Genomic DNA, 18,210 nt, shown 5'->3' with positions numbered 1-18,210 from the left:
AGAAAAATCAGGATGACCAAAATCACGTGAAAAATACGGATGTGTCGAGGGACGTATGGACATTGGCGTACGCAGAGGTGGGGTTTGGGGTTCTAACCCCCTAAAACCGAGATTATAGTGTTATTTTGCAGGAAAAAACGTAACCCCCCCCCCCCCCCCCGAGAAGAAAAAAATTTGAAACCTTCCTTGAGAAAATTCTGCGTACTCCTACGCGTATGGCCACCCCAAATAAACTTCAAAGTGTTGTGAAATAATAATTTGCGAAGGGAAGGGGAGATATAAAATTTAAAAAAAATTACGGCCCCTTCTAAATTCAAAAGAAATGATAGAAAAATTTTGCATCTCCATGATTGAAAGAAAAAACATCTATCACGCGATATACGGAGAACATTTTACCGAGTTATCGGAAATTGAAATTCTGATTTTTCCTATATTCTTAATGCTAAAATAACTAAATTTTTAAGAAGACGGAGATAGTCTTAAAATTTGGAAAATACGAATTCGAATTTTCATCCAACTTCTTTCGTTTTATATTGGAGAAATACGTAAATTTTTTTTCTACGACGAAAACTCGTTATAACGATAAATCCGTCTAAAACGATATTTTTTCTTGGTCCGCGGTGTATCGTTACCTCAAGGGTTTAATTGCGAGGAATGAAATTTTTCAGATTGTTATTCGTACTCTCAGATTTTATTTTTCTATCTCTCTGATTATTTTTAGTTGTTGTATCTGATCGGGCATGGCCCCCCACATCTTGCAGCAGGGCCACTAGGCTGGGATTTTTGGCGGGCCCCTTGACAGATGTTTCACGAGCCCCAAAGTAGCGGATTTATTGCATGAAAAAAAAAAAAACCAAAATGGTAAGAATCGTCCCGACCCCAAGCTGGAGCCCTGTCAGCTCCACCTTCGTGGGTGCCATGGGCATGGGTCAGTTTATTATAAAATTCAATATATGTTTTGGAGTAATCAGATGCAGCTATGAAATGGAATTTCAAGAAAAGCCGCTGTCCTTCCCGTTCACAACTTATTTGGAGTTTAAATAACATCCTAAACTTTACTGTCACCAGATTGTTCTCCGATAAACACACAATCGGTGATAACAATCAATATTTTCAAGACACCAGATTGGAAATGTTGGCGCGAGAACGAGGCAGCTCCAATTTTCTGAATTTTTTCAGGATGGACAAAAAACACTTTAAAAAATACTTAACGTTTTTCAAAACTCGTCAATTTTAGGTAGAATAGTAGCAATACCTTCCTCTATCGCAGACCGGTTTTACTTTTTCACCCTTTTGCCCGGTTTTTTTTCAAATTCAGAAAGAAAAAATGGAGCTGTCTGGTTTTTTCCGCCCATCTTAGTAGATACCCAAAAAACTCTTTACTAACACATTAAAAAACCGGACACACACCCCCACTTCACATCTTTAAGAGAGATATGGAAATGTTCCCGAAGGATGGATGTGTCCAAGAATGAATAACAAGTTAATATATTAGAGCCGCTTCCGACATAACAATATCATGAACCTCGAAACATAAATATAGCTTCAGGGCAATCTGGCCCAATAACAATGATTAAAATTGAAATCTTGCATGTAACATCCGTCGATCATCTCTCGGCGCTGGGAGCGTCCTGTGTTCAACCAGCACCTCCTAAAGATCGAAGGCCCATATACGCTACTTGTGACGTCAGTAAGTAGTTCATTTTCCCTCAGACTATTCAGGAGAAAAAATTCCCTGTTCGTGCCAGTATCATCGTTGTGCGGGGAAAAAAAATGATCGAGCTCAGAATTTGGCGATTTCTATGCCCCACATCCAATCACTATGCGGTATTTGTGAGTCAATCAGGAAGATTTTACGTCAAAATAAGAAGAGACGAAATAGGATGATGTGTTTCAAAATGAGCCAAACTTGCTAGGTAGTCTGAATGACGTTGATGCCAACACGTGCGGAGACCTTCTATCTCTAGGAGGTGCTGGTTCAACGGCGGATGATGACGTTCCACTCGTGTTTACATAGTCAGTCCAGGTTCTTGCACCGCAGCTTACGTTGTTGGGAAACTGGACGTCCAGCCGCTGTTGTGTTGGTCCTCGTTTAGATGAAATGTCTTCTCATTCCTCTATTCACATGTCACAAGACGACTCATCTACGATGAGTACTGCTACTTTTGCTGTGGAAAATCTGGGATCGCAGTAGCGGGTATCACACACGGTGGTCATTGTAAATAAAAATCAAAATCGTACGCCGATCGCGTTCGTGCAGAAATAGATGCAATCACTAGATGGTCTTGCTGACAATGATTAAATTGTCTCAAATTCGAGGACGGTCAAGCCCAATATGTATGATGCATGTAATTTGTATCTGATAGATCATTGCATTCTTGTGTGGCTACAGCTGTGAACGTTCAATCGGTTCCAGCCACGAAAGCGCCGCTAATTACGCCTGCGCGGACTCAAGTTATAAGTATGCGCAGTAGTGGATCTTAACAAGCGAATGGATGTTACATAGTCAGTATTGGTAAGTTTAATTCGTCCATGGCCACCCTCTTTTTATCATGCAGCAGATGCAAGTTGCTCTCCAGGTAATGCAGCAGTTACATCACACGCTGATAAGTGAGCGGACTTTGCAGAGAATCCTTTCCTTCCAAGCATATACTGTAGTTTATCTGCCGGCATATCACCAAAGTGGATATCCGCCGTGTTTGTGGGCATCGGGAAGAGTAGTGCCACAACGACCCATCCGCGCCGCATTTTCACTTTTGTGTTGTGCTTGTTGACCCGGTCCAAACCCTTCCAAGTATGTGGGGGAATGGCCCATGCTCCGTTAAAGGGATTGTTGTTACCCGTGGCCAGTCCTTTCCATGTCATAATACTCGCTGCTGCTGTAGCCTGTGTGCATCTTTTTGACAGCATTCATCCCATGCCTTTTTGCCATCGATGAAGCAGGTTTTCACGCAGAATTCGACAATCATAAACTCTTTATTAACACATTAAAACGGTGTGGTTAGAAGAAGCAACTTACAGTAAGTTTACGGGGGGAAAAATCCCCCCTCTAAATAGATATTTTAAATTAATTACGGAATTTTCTAAAAAGCACTTCACCAAAATCACATGAAAACAACAGTTAGGGGTCATTCAAGTATTACGTCAGCATTGATGAGGAGGGAGTTTCCGATTTGCTGACTTTTGATGACAGGGGGGACGGGTTTGGACGATGCTTACGTCATCAAACACCCTTTATGAAGATATGAAATATTCTTAATGGCATCTAGTTCGGTGCGTCAAAAACGGAAAAAATCTTTCGATAGTTATTGGGCACCTGAACTAACATTTTCCCTATTGACAAGTCCCCTACAGAACCACTTTAGTGATCTCTAAATGTTTCACGGATCCTTCAAGTGCTCTGGAAATGTGTCCGGACCGCTTAAGTGCTCTACTAATGTGCCACGCGTCACTCAAGTGATCCGTAATTATGCCACGGATCAGTTAAGTAATCTGGGATTGCCCCACGAGTAACTTGAGCGATTTAGAGCCACACTGGGGGCCACTTAAGTGCTCTAAAACCGTGCCACATGTCACTCAAGAGATCTCTAAATGTGCGACGGATCGTTTAAGTGTTCTGGAACTGTGTCGCGGGTTACTTAAGTGATCTTTGAGTTTGAAAGTGATCTTCGAGGCGTACTTCAGTGATCTGAAAATGCACCACGGGCCACTTAAATGCTCTGGAATTATGCCACTGGTCATTTAAGCGATCTATAAATGTGCCGCTTAGTTGAATTCAAAAATTTAGGTTTGAGGGGGCGAGCCGCATCAGATAACCTTCAGGGCCGCATTTGGTTTGAAGGTCAAGGGTAACCATAGATAGCTTTGAGGGTGGGTCACAATGAATTTCTTCGAGAAATTTTGAGTTCTTACCATTAAAATGGCATTGAAATTAACAGAAATTGATTATAATAACTTATAAAGGAATTTTTCTTTCGAAATTTTAATTTTTTTAAATATTTTTTTGCTTTAAAGAATTTTTTTTTTCGTCTGGAGGTGGGGGTGCACGAGCCCCTATGCCCCCTTCCCTTCCTGCGTACGTTTCGGATCCCACCAATATGCGTTAGGAGGTAGGGTGCAGTGCTGACGAAATTTTGCTGACAAGGGGGAGGGGGTCAAAAATGGCTAAAAATCTGCTGATGTAATACTTGAATGGCCCCTTTTGCAATGAACATTTTGACTCACTTAAAAAATTTGCTCAGAAATCATCATCATAAACATCACCATCACTGGACGCCAACGACTGGCTGATGCAACGCAAAAGGCGCTGCCACCACAGACGAGTAAACGCTGAAACAATTTGGCGCAAAAACAAGACAGCTCCTGGAGACAACACAGTGCAGCTCCCTTTCCTTTATAACTCTATAGCTATTGCTTGGAGCTGTATGGTTCTTGCACCAATTGATGGAGGATTTTTCCTTTATAGGAATAAGTGAAAAACGGGGGAAAAAAAGTGGAGCTGTCGGGTTCTTGCACCGAGGTCTTCGATTGGTCTCCAAAAACGAGCCTTGCGATTGAATGCAGGGCCGTCTTAAGTTCGAATTCCATTTCCATGCCATGCAATCTTTCCATTCGCAGATAGACTTCAATACGTTCTTTCAAAACATCCGACAGATGTCGTCACTGAGTAGTTCGTCAGAATACGGGTTTCCAATAAATTTTCTGTACGTTTCATTGAAATAATATTCAGCATGAATACTTTTTTTTTTTGTCATATCCATCACAATGAGACTTTGACACTGATGCATATTTTTTGCGAATGATGTACAGAATCATTAACAATCAGGAACTTTCATCATATCAAAAAAACCTGCTGCCAATGTTTCCAAGAAATTTCGTCAACTTCTCCAACGTAGGTGCTCGTTTGAATTCGCACATCAGAGAAAAAGCAGTTCCATTTATTAGCTCAGTGTGCATTGCCTATAAGAAAAATATTAATTGGAAACCCCCCTGATTTTGATCAACACTTTTTATTCTCAAACCCGCTTAATCCAAATTTGGAAACAAAAAGAATGTTTGTGAATCACATCCTGGGTAAATTGGAAAAATATATATTGCATGTAAATTAAGTAAACGCTGCAACCCCGCTAATATTCGGACCTTGTTGATCCGGGAACTCGTTCAATTCACACTGTTAAGAAAAAAAAGATAAATTATTCGCACCAGTGGTTCCCAAATGACTTTAGTTGGGGACCCCCCCCCCCGGAAATCTTGGTATCTGCTACGGGCCTCCATTTTTTTGTATAGCCTGCAGAAACTACGTCAACTGCGGTGAGAATGTTCTGGAATAATGGAGGACATTCTTCTATCCAGCACCAGTAAACATGGTGCGATATAGCAATGTACAAAAATTACCGAACTTCAAAAGAACCAAAAAAACTAAAACAACGTATCAAACTCCTACCAAGAGATGTCACCACAATTAGAGTTTTCATCAAAAATCGTGAAAATATTACAACTGCAGTCTACCAACGTTGCAGAGGTGCTTTCGAACGTTAATTTAATTAAAAATTTTCTTTTCAATAAGTTATATTCGTTTATTTTTTTCAATTTGGTATGTACTTTATTGTATAATTCTACAATTAGACCGTGCACCCCTGGGGGTCCAGGAACCCATATTTGGGAATCATTGATTCACGTGATGCGTGAAATCATATTTAAAGCATCAAGAGCCATCCCCCTTCAGAAGTGCTTCCAGAATTGATGATAATCACAATGAGAAAGGATGTGCTAGCCTCCTTTTTCTTTCCAACACGTGAGCCAGGATGGCCTTGTACATGTTTATTGTCACTCGGTCATTCAGGCCAGACATTACACGCGAGCCATTCTGTCGTGAATTTACAGTGTGAAAGAAAGATAAGATTCGCACGTTCCGGGCCCCCCGGGCTTGAGTCCTGTCAGCTGGCTACACCACTATAGGGGCCATAACTGCGTAGACCGACACTCACCGACTTATGACTAAAAAATGGGCAAATTCCTTAAAATAAAGGCTTAACTTCTCTAGTGAATTTCCACTGAAGTTTTCAGTGTGTAATACTACTTTATGTTATGGAACTACAGTGAGATCGCCCGTAACGGACACTTTTCTGATCCCCGGTCCGGTGGAATAGGGCTTTAATGTATTTCACCCTCCGTTAGCGGACACTTGCAATAGTAAAATCAGACAAACTAATTATTTCCCAAACTCTAATTTATTCTAATTTCTGGTCATAAATCGAGAGAATTTATCACATTCAACTAAAGGCGGAAGCACATTACACTGACGTGGTGTGATTTCACGTCATGTCAGAGACGTTGTGAATTCTGACTCGTGGGAATTCCACGTCACATTGTTTTGTACGTCACAGAATTTCCACGAATAACATTTCGCAAATTCAACACCGTAGTGCGTTTCGGTCTTAATGCATCACACCAGTGTGCACACCGTATAATGTCCGATATGATCCCGCGCCATCTGACGTCACGTGGTTACACGTCACGTCATAGTAGTGTGTATCGGCCCTTGAGATTATGTCCCAAGCTCGCGTTAGTAAATATGATAAATCGAACAATTTAATTAAGTGATGGGGAATTCGAATGGTAATGTTGGTATTGTTTGTTGATGAGAAGAAAGCCAAGAAAGACCGATAATGTGTTGTTATGAATGTTTCCATCTTCTTCAAACTTATTTCAGTTGTCATTGCAAAATATGTGCAGTGTACGTACGATGTACGGGTAAAGATCATTAATTGGTTTAATGAAGAGAATAAAGTTCATAGAAATTTTTTTCATATTTATATCAGACTTTCCAACTTTATTTGGGAATTATGCATAATAGCCGGTAAAAGTGAAAAATGTAGTAGAATTTAATCAAACATTCTCCATCGAAACGATTGGTGATTATGTAATCACCTTTGTACCACTTCTGCAGCAATTGAAATGTATAGGAACCAATAGCCAAACGTCGTGTAAAAGTGAAAGCCGTATAGACGAGTTTCCACTATAAATCGCGCGGACACTCCCCGCTAGCGGACACGATTTTTAGTCACATGGGCGTCCGTTATCGAGAGGTTCTACTGCATATCCTTAAATGAGCTTTTTTAACCCCTTTAGCGTGAAATTGAAGGCTTCACATCCACTTCCTGTACCTTCTGTTGAGTGATAAGAATGTGGTAATAATAGCAGAAACTCGTATATATAGAAAGAATGAGGTCATTGTGGCACTTCGGCAGCAGATGGCGGTCGGAAGACAAAGGACAATCTTATCGTTGTTCTAATGAGACAGTTTCGTGTTCCGTTAATCGATGCGGGAAAACACTGAATGTTGTACTACCCGGATAAGCAAACGCCGTGTACGTATATGAGGGTAGAAAAGTCATTTCCGTGAAAAGAAACCGCAAGAGGAAAACAAAACCAGCACTCATTAAAGCGGTTCCGTTATGGACATCGGGCTTTGGGAAAACCTGCTGCACTAATTCTGCAATACAGTCAAACTCGATTATATCGACTTCGGTTTTAACGACACCTTGGTTATAACGTAAATAATTGCTGGTCTGGACTGATACCATATATACAACAGTTGTTCCTATATACTTTCAGTCATAGACTCCCAGAAATCTTGGTGCCTGCCATAGACACCCCTTTTATCCTTGGACAACCCCCCCCCCCCCACCCTGAAATCTTGGTGTCTGCCATGGACAATAAACCAAGAATCCGTCCCTTTCCTATCAGATCTGTTTCTTAAACAAATATCTGATCCTGACATGCAAGAATCATCGTTTGCCCAAGATTCAGTAATGGCCATAACGTCAAGGTCCTCCTCATCGTTTCTAAAAAATCTTTCTTATTGCCAAAGCTGATGGCATTTATTAGCCACACATTTTAATTTGCCCTGTGATTTAGTGCCAACTGATAGAAATGTTCCGCGGGCAGGCAGAAAATCCTCACGGACCAGTTGTTGAGGAACTCTGATCTAAATAACAATAATATTCCTATACAGGGTGTGCCACGAATTAGTAAATCGCTCAAAAATTCATAGAAATGAAAGGATTTGATAAATTTCATACACAATGCGATTTCAAAAAACAAAGCAGTACCGTCTTAACGCATGGGGGCCCCCGGGCACGGCCCGAGGGGGGGGCCTCAGGTGAAGAGAGGACTTAGAAGAATGAGAAGTAGTTGAATTTTTCGAGAATTATTGGGGTCGGGTAGGACCTCAGAAAAATCACTTTACCCGGGGGGCCAATGATGCTGTTAAGACGGCCCTGGGTCGACGCACAAAAGCAAATTCATGGCAATATGCAAATCAGTCCTAAAAATGTACGATTAACAGCTCATTTCTGAATTTACGTCTTATTGGCGCTTACATAAGTTTTGCATAGGGATATAGACATTGGTAGATAAAGAACTATTGGTGGAATTGTTTCACCTTGGCCATTTTTCCACCAGTATCGTTTAGTAATTGACATCTCCAATTTATAGTGTAGCACGGAATATTTCTTTCCTTAATAGAGCTGTCAATAAATGGAATAGCTTACCTCCGAGGGTCGTGAATTCTAACACAACTGGCGCGTTAAAAAAAAAAGTACGGTAAACATAGTGGTTTAACTCGGGAAGCTATCGACACCTATGTGAGACAATCATAATATTTTTTTATGGGCAGTGTATTAAATATTATTAATTATTGTTATTTTTGGTGATATATGTTTTCATATTGCGTATTTGTGGGGGTATTTGACATCCATATTTTGTACGGGCATCTTTTTTTTCAGCCAACTCGAAGGTCAATTTGCCTGAAAAGATGCTATAGTATGGCAGTTGTTTGTTAGAAACAAGCCAGTATAACCCGAAATGCACATAACTTCGGCAATATAAATATGCTAGGGCATACGCTTAATACAAGGGCCAAACCCATACAATTAAACAGACACACCATGTTTTAGCCAGTTCATTAGAAATTCCCTACAGGAATGTTTACGAGTTGCATGTACGGTTAAGTCGTAGGTTGAGGGCAACTATTAATTTAAATTAAAAGCATGTCATAATTGAAAAAAAACAGCCGTAATTTCATTTGAAAAAAAAAAATCGAAATTTTTGATTTGAAGTAATAAATGCAAAATTTCCGATTTCAATTTTTGAAAGTTCTCACATTATGCCAACCATATACCAGTTAAAACAGGGGTTATTAATGAGGGTTTCACGGACCCATTGGGGATCTTTGTAGAGATTTCATGGGGGTTCGTAAACTTGGATGAGAAAACAATTTACTCATTGTTTGGGTAATATACTTGCATATATGAATATTGTTATGACTTTATGCAGTCGAATCCCGTTATAACGAGCGCCAAGAGACCGAAGGAATCATTTCGTTAAAACGAAATTTCGTTGTAAAGGAATCCTAGGTTACCTAGCATTATTCCTACGTAAACGTATTTGGGGGATTAGAAAAAGTGTTCGTATAAACGAAATTTTCGCTATAACGGGATTCGACTGTATCGTGAAGTGTTCGGTGGTGTTCATTTTACTGGTATAGAGGGGTCTTCGGACTTGACTCAGAAAGTCCATGAAACAGGGTTTGAGAATCCCCTGATTTAAAAGCTTTATTTCTTTACATCCGATTGTGTTTTTTCACAGTTCTCTGTGCTTTCCCCCCCCCCCTCCTTCCACTAGATTTTTCAGCCATGGCCGAGTTATCCCGGGACCACAAGGAGGGTTCATACGCAGACCGGTAACTGGGCTGGAGCGCCCCACAAAGAAAAAAAGTGCACTTATTTTTGAAATAGTCAACTGCGAAGAGGAACTCGAAAACGAATCATATAAAAAAAATGGGGGGGGGGGGAAACCTCCTCTTCCTCTGAGCATAACAGTTTCCGGGGACGGCCGCCCCGGGTTTTGAACCACTGCGCCCGTCGAACACGAAGGTCGACAAGCTGAAGACAAAAAATTTTTATAAATTAAAATTATTTTAGAATAAAATAAAAGCTTTAAACTTATCAAATAAATTGCATTTTACTAAATTTTGTTGCTCAATAAAAGATTTAGCGATTTTTTTAATGAAATAGATGCGATCGTAGAATTTCTATATTCTAGTTTATATAATCAAAACTAGATGGCGCTGCATAAAGATAAGCATTATCGTGGTGGGTATTTGGTTGCCTCTACTCCACCACCCGTCAAGCTGACTGCTGCCTCTCTGTGGCGTAACCATCGAGCTTATACTATTACATTATATGTAATATAAGCTCCATGGGCGTAACCCATAAACAGGGAGTATTGAGTCATGGCAGGCCCGTCATTTGGGGGGTCAGGGGGTACTCTCTGACAAAAAAAATGCAGTGGCGCCTTGGTTCTTAAGATCTGCATCGTATCGATCGTGTTTGCCAGCACAAGAGCATCAGAAACCAGCGAAGCTGTGGATGGACCATGGGCGGAGATACGGGGTGGGGGAGCATTGCCCCCCCCCACCCCAGCGACAAAGGTAGAGTCGACTGATCTAATATATATATGTATATATGAGCTGACATCATCATCATCATCGTGCCCCCCAGCAATAATGGACTTCCCCCCCCCCCCAGACTTCCAAGTCAATCTCCACCTATGGGATGGACGGATCATCATCCTACTAGATGTTTCCTTTCTGGCAGTGATCTGGTGCGGTGTTCAGTGTTCCGGCTGACGATTCCAACAACACTCACTGAATGGTCTCTTTCATCCTGCTGAAGACTGGACATATTTTTAGGAAAAAATTTTGGCTATATTGCATGAAGATACATTACACCCGTTTTCATCTTTCGCTCGTTCATCTACTTCATCGACTAACTTCCATGATGGTGTTCTCCATTTCTCGTCATCTCAAGACAAGATAGACTGAACTTTTGGGGACCCGGGGCAGACTTCTTGTTAAAGCCCTCTATGAAAGGGTTATGCTCGGAAAAAAGGTTTGCTCCCCCGCCCTTCCCATTCTGCAAAGAAGAAATTCATTCGGCACTCCCGGTTTTTTCAAAAATGGTTGAGAAAAGTATGAAAACAAAATTAATTAGTTACTTGAAACGTATAAACTTCATTGCTGAGAATCAATACGGTTTTCAAACAGGAAAAAGCACTGAAATGGCAATCGCAAAAGTGAATGAATATCTAAACCAGAGCTTCAACAACAATAATTATTCAATAGCAGTTTTTATCGATTTAAAAAGAGCTTTTGATAATGTAGATCCATCTCTGTTATTACATAAGATGGAGAATGCCGGAATTCGTGGTGAACTATTGCGGTGGTTCGAGATGTACTGTTATGGACGAATACAGGCAGTTCATATAGAAAATGGAAAAAGTGATTACCTTGAAATACCTCAGGGAACAGTACTTGGCCCCACACTTTTTCTGATATATATAAATGAATTATGCCTTCTAAAATTGCATGGTAGAATAGTGTCTTTCGCGGATGACACCGAATTATATGTTGAAGGTAAAATATTTCTCATTTGATAACTGAAGTTGAAGATGAACTTCGACAGATTAACACATGGCTAACAAAAAATAAATTACTTCCAAACGTAGAAAAAACAAAAATTCATCTGTCTAAAAATTAGAGATATTAAACCAGAAACTCCAATATCACTAAGATTACACGTTTGTAAATACCCCTCCCAAATCTGTTCTTGCAGTCACATAGAAAGAGTAAGAGAATATAGTTATTTAGGCGTAGTTATACAAGACGATCTAAAATGGAATAGCCATTCTAACAATGTCTGTAATACGATAAGAAAACAAATTGCAGCTTTATATAGATTAAGAAACATTGTAAGTCCGGAACTCCTTAAAACAATTTTCTACGCCTGGATCCAATCAAGTGTAACTTACGCTATTACAGTGTGGGGAGGTGCCTATCACGACAATATTAAGAACTTAAATAACATCTATAATCGCATAAAACGTAAGGTAATGTCATTTAGTAATCCAGATCTAATGAAATCAGAAATTTTAATACTTGATCTAAGACAAATTTATGTGTATAAAATGATAATTTTTATGACTAAAAACCATAATTTATTTCTTAAAACTAATAACCATAGAACCTCAAATAGATACAACTTCTTGTATTTAACTCCAAAAACAAATAAATACCTTGTTCAAAAAAGTATAAATTACCTAGGACCAACTATTTGTAAAAATTATCAGACCTTAGAATAAATAAACATCTCAAGAAAGAAATTTTCACATTCCCAAACTCTATAACGAATTTTGAAAGGTTTATTGGAAATATAAATAGGTAACCAAGGAAAAATTTGAAATATCTGTAATAAAAAAAAATGAATGAAATGAAATAAATATAAATCGAGCGTGCCGTTTGTTATATATAGTATTTATTAAGCTCTAGGACGGACCAAATGGGTCCCTAAGAGCTGCATAGTGTATGTTTTGTCTTTTGTTCTGTTGTCTTTATTTTATTTTGTATATTTGTGTCCATGTATTTATGTGTGCTGTTTTGAATTATTAAAAAAAAAAATTGCCAAAAATTTTAAGAAATATGCAAGTGTAAATTTTTTGTGTGGAAGGGCCCCCGTTCGGCTCGAGGCCAAGGAGCATTGCCCTGTTTGCCCCGGCCTAGTGACGGGTCCGCAATTGAAATTCCCGATGACTTTTTTTTCAACGTAGACAATAATACGTGGATTCAGGGTGGAAAATACGGGGAATTGCGTGGCTGTGTGTGTGTGTGTGTTCTTATTCACCCTGTATATATTTAAACGCGTGTGAGGAAAATGCAATATCTATAGCTATGCAAATTATGCTCATCCATTTCCAAACGTTTACTCACTTTCTCGTTCACTCACTCGATAATTTGCTCACGGGCAATGACTTGCTCATTCACTCACTCGATCCCTCGCTCGTATAAGAGCTCATCCATTCATTTACTCAATTTCTCACTCACTAACTCATTTGTTCACTCTACCTTATTTGCGAAAGCGTGATGTAACCGAGTAATACTGGTTTGATATTAGATATTGGCTATTATACTGATACATAATTTGTATAAATCCGGTCGCGTATATATGTTACGGTAAATGTGATAAATGTGGTTATTACACATAATAACCGTTTAATTTGTATACTTGCCAAGCATTTTAGTACGAGTTTGATAAATTCCCCTAAATTTATCACTTTTACCGACGATTATGCATAGTGCCCGAGCTCGTTCGTAAACTCAGTAAGTATTAACAAATTATCACTTTTACTGGTGATTATGCAATATACCCATGCGTCGCGTCGTTGGTAAATATGATAAATTGTACTATATGATATACTATGCATGCTAATTCAAATGTATATTATAAACGGGTGCGATCGGGATAAAATGGTAAAATTTGTTATCATTACATCGGAGGGCCCGACTATATTTGTCACACATGCTAGACTCATATGTAATATTTTTCATATTTATCATATTCGCCGATTACGCTAGGGTATTATGCGAAATCATAGATAAAGGCGATAAATTTCAAGTTTTTATCAACTTTGCTAACGAGACTTGGTTATTATGCATAATCTACGGTAAAAGTGATAATTTTGTTTTAGTATTTGTCATATTTAGCAACGATACTTGGTTACTATGCATATTCGCCGGTAAAAGTGATAATTATTAACACATTTATCGTAACTTAAACGCAGTTTAAAATTAATATAACACTAATATAAAATTTAAAATCCCGTGATTGGTCGCAGTGATGAAGGTAGTGATACGTCACAGAAGGCGGGGTTCATGGGTAGCTTTTTTTATTGGTAAAACTATATTTTACTATAAAAGTTTGATAAAAGAACTTTTTAAAAACTTGAAAAAAAAAACCAGAAACTTATCGGCCGCATTTGCTCTAATGTAACCGATAAGCTTCTTGGCTGCATTCTTCAAGTTTTACACAAGAACTTTTATAAAACTTTTAACGCGAAGATCCCGGCCTTATTACACATCTGCAGCTTACTAAAGTGGCCCATAGCACATTACAAGTTGACTCAAGTGGCTCGCGGCACACTTTCAGGTCGCGGCCGAGTGACTCGCGGCATATACCCATATAACTCAAGACGATTGCGGCACATTCCCAGGTAACTCAAGTGGCCCGCGACACGTTGATAAAAATTATTCGATTATTTTTGATTATTGAAATAGCTGTCGGACCTTCGTGAAGCTCCTGTTATAATTCGTGACACATGATTACACGAATAAATGTTAATTTTATTCTCATGTGCTACATTCTTTTTTTTTTCATTCTCATTTATCTTTTGCGGCCGCCGCTCACCCCTCAGATGCAGTCACCTTTGTTTTACGGACAAATAAAAATATCCTATTTAAATAATGTATTTCGAACCCCGGTTTAGCGGTCACTCTCAGATTACGATTACGGACACCATTTTCATTATTCGTTCCTTCTTTTGAACTAAAACTTACGAACCGAAACCAATAGTTGCAATTTTGGTTGGAATTATACTCACTAGATGGCAGCAAAAGAATAAATATTTCATCAACATTTTGTATTCCGGCTGCTTTGGAATGAAATTTTGGCTTCAAGTTTGTTAATGTTTGTCACCGCCGATGCACTTTTTAGAATCTGAAATCACGTGTTGCTGATTGCGCTCCAATATTTTACAATGTTCACCGCTGTTCAATATGGCCAGCTCTAGTATAACCGTCGCTCTCTATCGCTGAGAGAAAAAATTAACGTCTCAAATGCAGTAAAAATGGTTGTATGAGTGACCATATGAGAGTGCGATTGACTGTATAAGTGGCCAAGTGAGTGGTTGTGTGAGTGATTTCATGCTAGAATGAATGAACAATGGCAGGACTATATGAGAGAATGACCGTGTGATTTATCAAGTGAGTGACCACATGTGTGATCATCTTAGTAACTATATGAGAGGCCTAGTGAGTGTAGTCACTCATACGGTCACATACTGTCACTCACGCATAAGCCCCGTTTACATGTGCAATATTGCAGTAGCATTGGGAGTTCTACCACCCGCTTGACGACTTTTTCCTCTTTGTAAGTGAAGAAATGGAGCGCAGTCATTGGTTAAAATTCTTGAAGCGGGTGTTAAAAACCCGCTTTTTCCATTTCCCGATGTAAACGGGTCTATAGTTACCCACACCCACTCTCTTGTTCATTCACCTCTTCAATTGGTCACCCATACTGCTACTCCCACATCGGTCACTTAAGCCAGGTTTTCCTAGGAGCAGGTTACTACAGGGCGTGCAGCGTGAAAACGTTGATTGGTCAAAAAAATCTGAATTTCAGGCTTTTAACCAATCAGCATTTTCACGCTGCACACGGCGCAGAAATTCTACTCCTAAAAAAACTAGTCTTACGGCCATTCACTCATATGGTCACTCAGTCACTCACACCGTCAGGGCAGGCGAAATTTCCGTAAATCGCTTCCACAACGAGAAGGATCTTAGCCACGCCCTACCTACGTGTTTCTCATGGTATACCAATTTGCACCCTGCTGTAAACGGACTACGAAACGGATCCCCCAATCACATAAATCATCATAATCACAATAGGCCTCGGCCAAAACCAATCAAATAACCAATCAATAACCAAACTCAATCACGATTCATATGTTTATTTACAAACAATAACAGATCACAAAAGCTCGGTTTGTTTTTAACTTCTTGAATACAAATGACATACTCGAAACAAATTACACGCACAAAAATATGCATGATGTACACAGTAATGTACGTACACTGTGTATTATGTAATAATAGGAACATTCCATACAAAAAATAAAAATAATTAAATATTTACTCGCAAAAACAATTAACAACAAATTAATTTGCTTTTTGAAGTTGTTTTCTTTAAGAATCGATAGAGAAAGCGATAGATTTTTTAATTCAGTTTTCGGTATATTTTGGACGTGGGTCTCACGCGCATGCGTGTGATTATTATTTTATACAATTTCGAAATACTGAAAATCCGGGATTACACTGTAAAAGTTTGATGAATGTTCTTTTGTAAAACTTGAGAAATGCATCCGACAAGCGCGTCAGTCGCATTTGCTCGAACGTAGCCGATACACATATTGGTTATTTTTTTTTCTTCAAGTTTTGTAAAAGATGTTTCATAAAACTTTAAAAATACAGCTTCGGCTGGGATTGCATTACAAAAGTTTGAATAAAGATCTTTTACAAAACTTGAAAAATAACCAATAATAACCAACCTATTGGTAGCATTTGCTCGAATGCAACCGATAACTTCATTAAGTTTATTATTTGAAGTTTTATGAAATTTTGGTAAAGGATCTTTTACAAAACAACCAATAAACCTATTTGGTGGATGTAACCAATAGGCTTATTGGTTTCATTTTTCAAGTTTTACAAAAGATTTTTTCTCTAAAACTTTAACAATTTTTTCTAAAATTTAACGCCCATCTGAAGCCGGGATTACATTATAAAGTTTGATAAAATATATTTTATTTATAAAACTGAACCAATAAGCCCCTCGATTACATTCGAACAAATGCAACCGGTGATCTTATTGGTTGAATTTTCAAGTTTCATCAAAGATCTTTTATAAAACCTTTATACCGTAATCCCAGTCTAACCATGAAATTACTACATAGAACTTAGATCAGGATTATGCTATAAAAGTTTGATAAAAAGATCTTTTGCAAAACTAGAAAAATAGCCAATAAGCCTATTGGTCACATTCCCCCGAATGTAACCAACACGTTCATTGGTTATTTGTTGTCAATTTGAAGTTTGCATGAAAAATTTTTTGTATAACATTTATATCGTAATCCCTACCTTTAGGGTACGTCCATAGTGCACCGCTTCTCACTTAATTAAACCGTGGCAGTTGCAAACAGCGAATGCGCCTCTGACCAAAGAATGGAAATTGTTGCAGCTCGTCTGAAAAGTGTTTACGAGATCAGATGCATGAAGTTTGGCAATTTGCGAATATTGGAGGAGATTTGAGGATTCATGAGATGATCAAACTTTCTTGCCATGGCTTCATAAATAATTTTATGGTCAAAAAGAGATGTGAAATCGAATAATCGGAACAAAAGACTGTGACACATTGAAACATACTTTTGTCGTGGAGTTAACATTGCAAATGGGGCAATATACATGCTGTGTAAAGTCTATCGCTGATTGGTATAACATTGAAATTGATATTTAATAAGGTTTGCTAATAATAGGCACTTTAGAAATTGCTTTGATGGGATTTAGGGGAAAATTCTTTAATTTTCCAAATTTTTATCAAATAAAGTAAAAAGTAGGCTATTTTTTGAAATTCGGGGAGGCCAATTAAAACATTGGGGCCCTGGGGAAATGCCCATGTGGAAATGCGACCCGGAAATTTCACCCCTGAAACGTTTCGTTCCCGGAAATTTCGTACCTTACATTTCACCTGCCCTGAACGTATGAGTGACTAACTGTGTGAGAGACCTAGAGATTAGGTGAGTGACCATATGAGTGAGTGAATTTTTGTATGTGTGAGTGAGTGACCATATGAATGCCTAAGTGAATGATCGTATAAGTGACTGAATAATAATCAATTGAATGACTGTATGAGTATGTGAGTGGCTGCATGGTTGAGTGAATAACCATGTGAATACCTGTAATTAAGTGACTGACTGCATGATTGACCATATGATTGACCGAGTGAGTTACCGAATGAATGACCGAGTCGGTGACCGTTTGAGTATGTGAGTGACTGTGTGGATGACTATGTGAATGACCAAGTAACGGTTATTGAAAGCATTGTATGCATTGCCTCAAATTTTTGTAGCATACTCACATAATAATTACACAAGGGGAAAAATGTGTGAAGTATCTGGGGCCGAATGTCCAACTCACTTAGTTGCTCACTTGGTCACTCATACAGCCATTCGCTTCATGACTCATACGACCATGCGTTTGATCACTCATACGGTCACTTACTTGGTGCTCATTGGTCGCTAATTTGGTCATTCATACGGTCAGGGTAGATGAAATGTCGGGAATAAATGTCAAACTCACTTGGTCACTTATGTGGGCACTCACTCGATGACTCATACGGTCATGCGCTTGGCTACTCATACGATCACGTACTGAAATGTCAGGGGAGTGGGTAAATGTTAAACTCACTCGATCACTCATAGGGTAACTCACTTGGCCATACATACGGTCAGGGGCAGGTGAAATATCAGGACTGTAAACTGTCA

Source organism: Pholcus phalangioides, unplaced genomic scaffold (assembly GCF_987345545.1).
Source record: "Pholcus phalangioides strain wild (caught in Gottingen) unplaced genomic scaffold, Ppha-v1.0 ptg000010l_1, whole genome shotgun sequence".
NCBI classification, from domain to species: Eukaryota; Metazoa; Arthropoda; class Arachnida; order Araneae; family Pholcidae; genus Pholcus; species Pholcus phalangioides.
Note: the sequence above shows the minus strand (reverse complement) of the source record.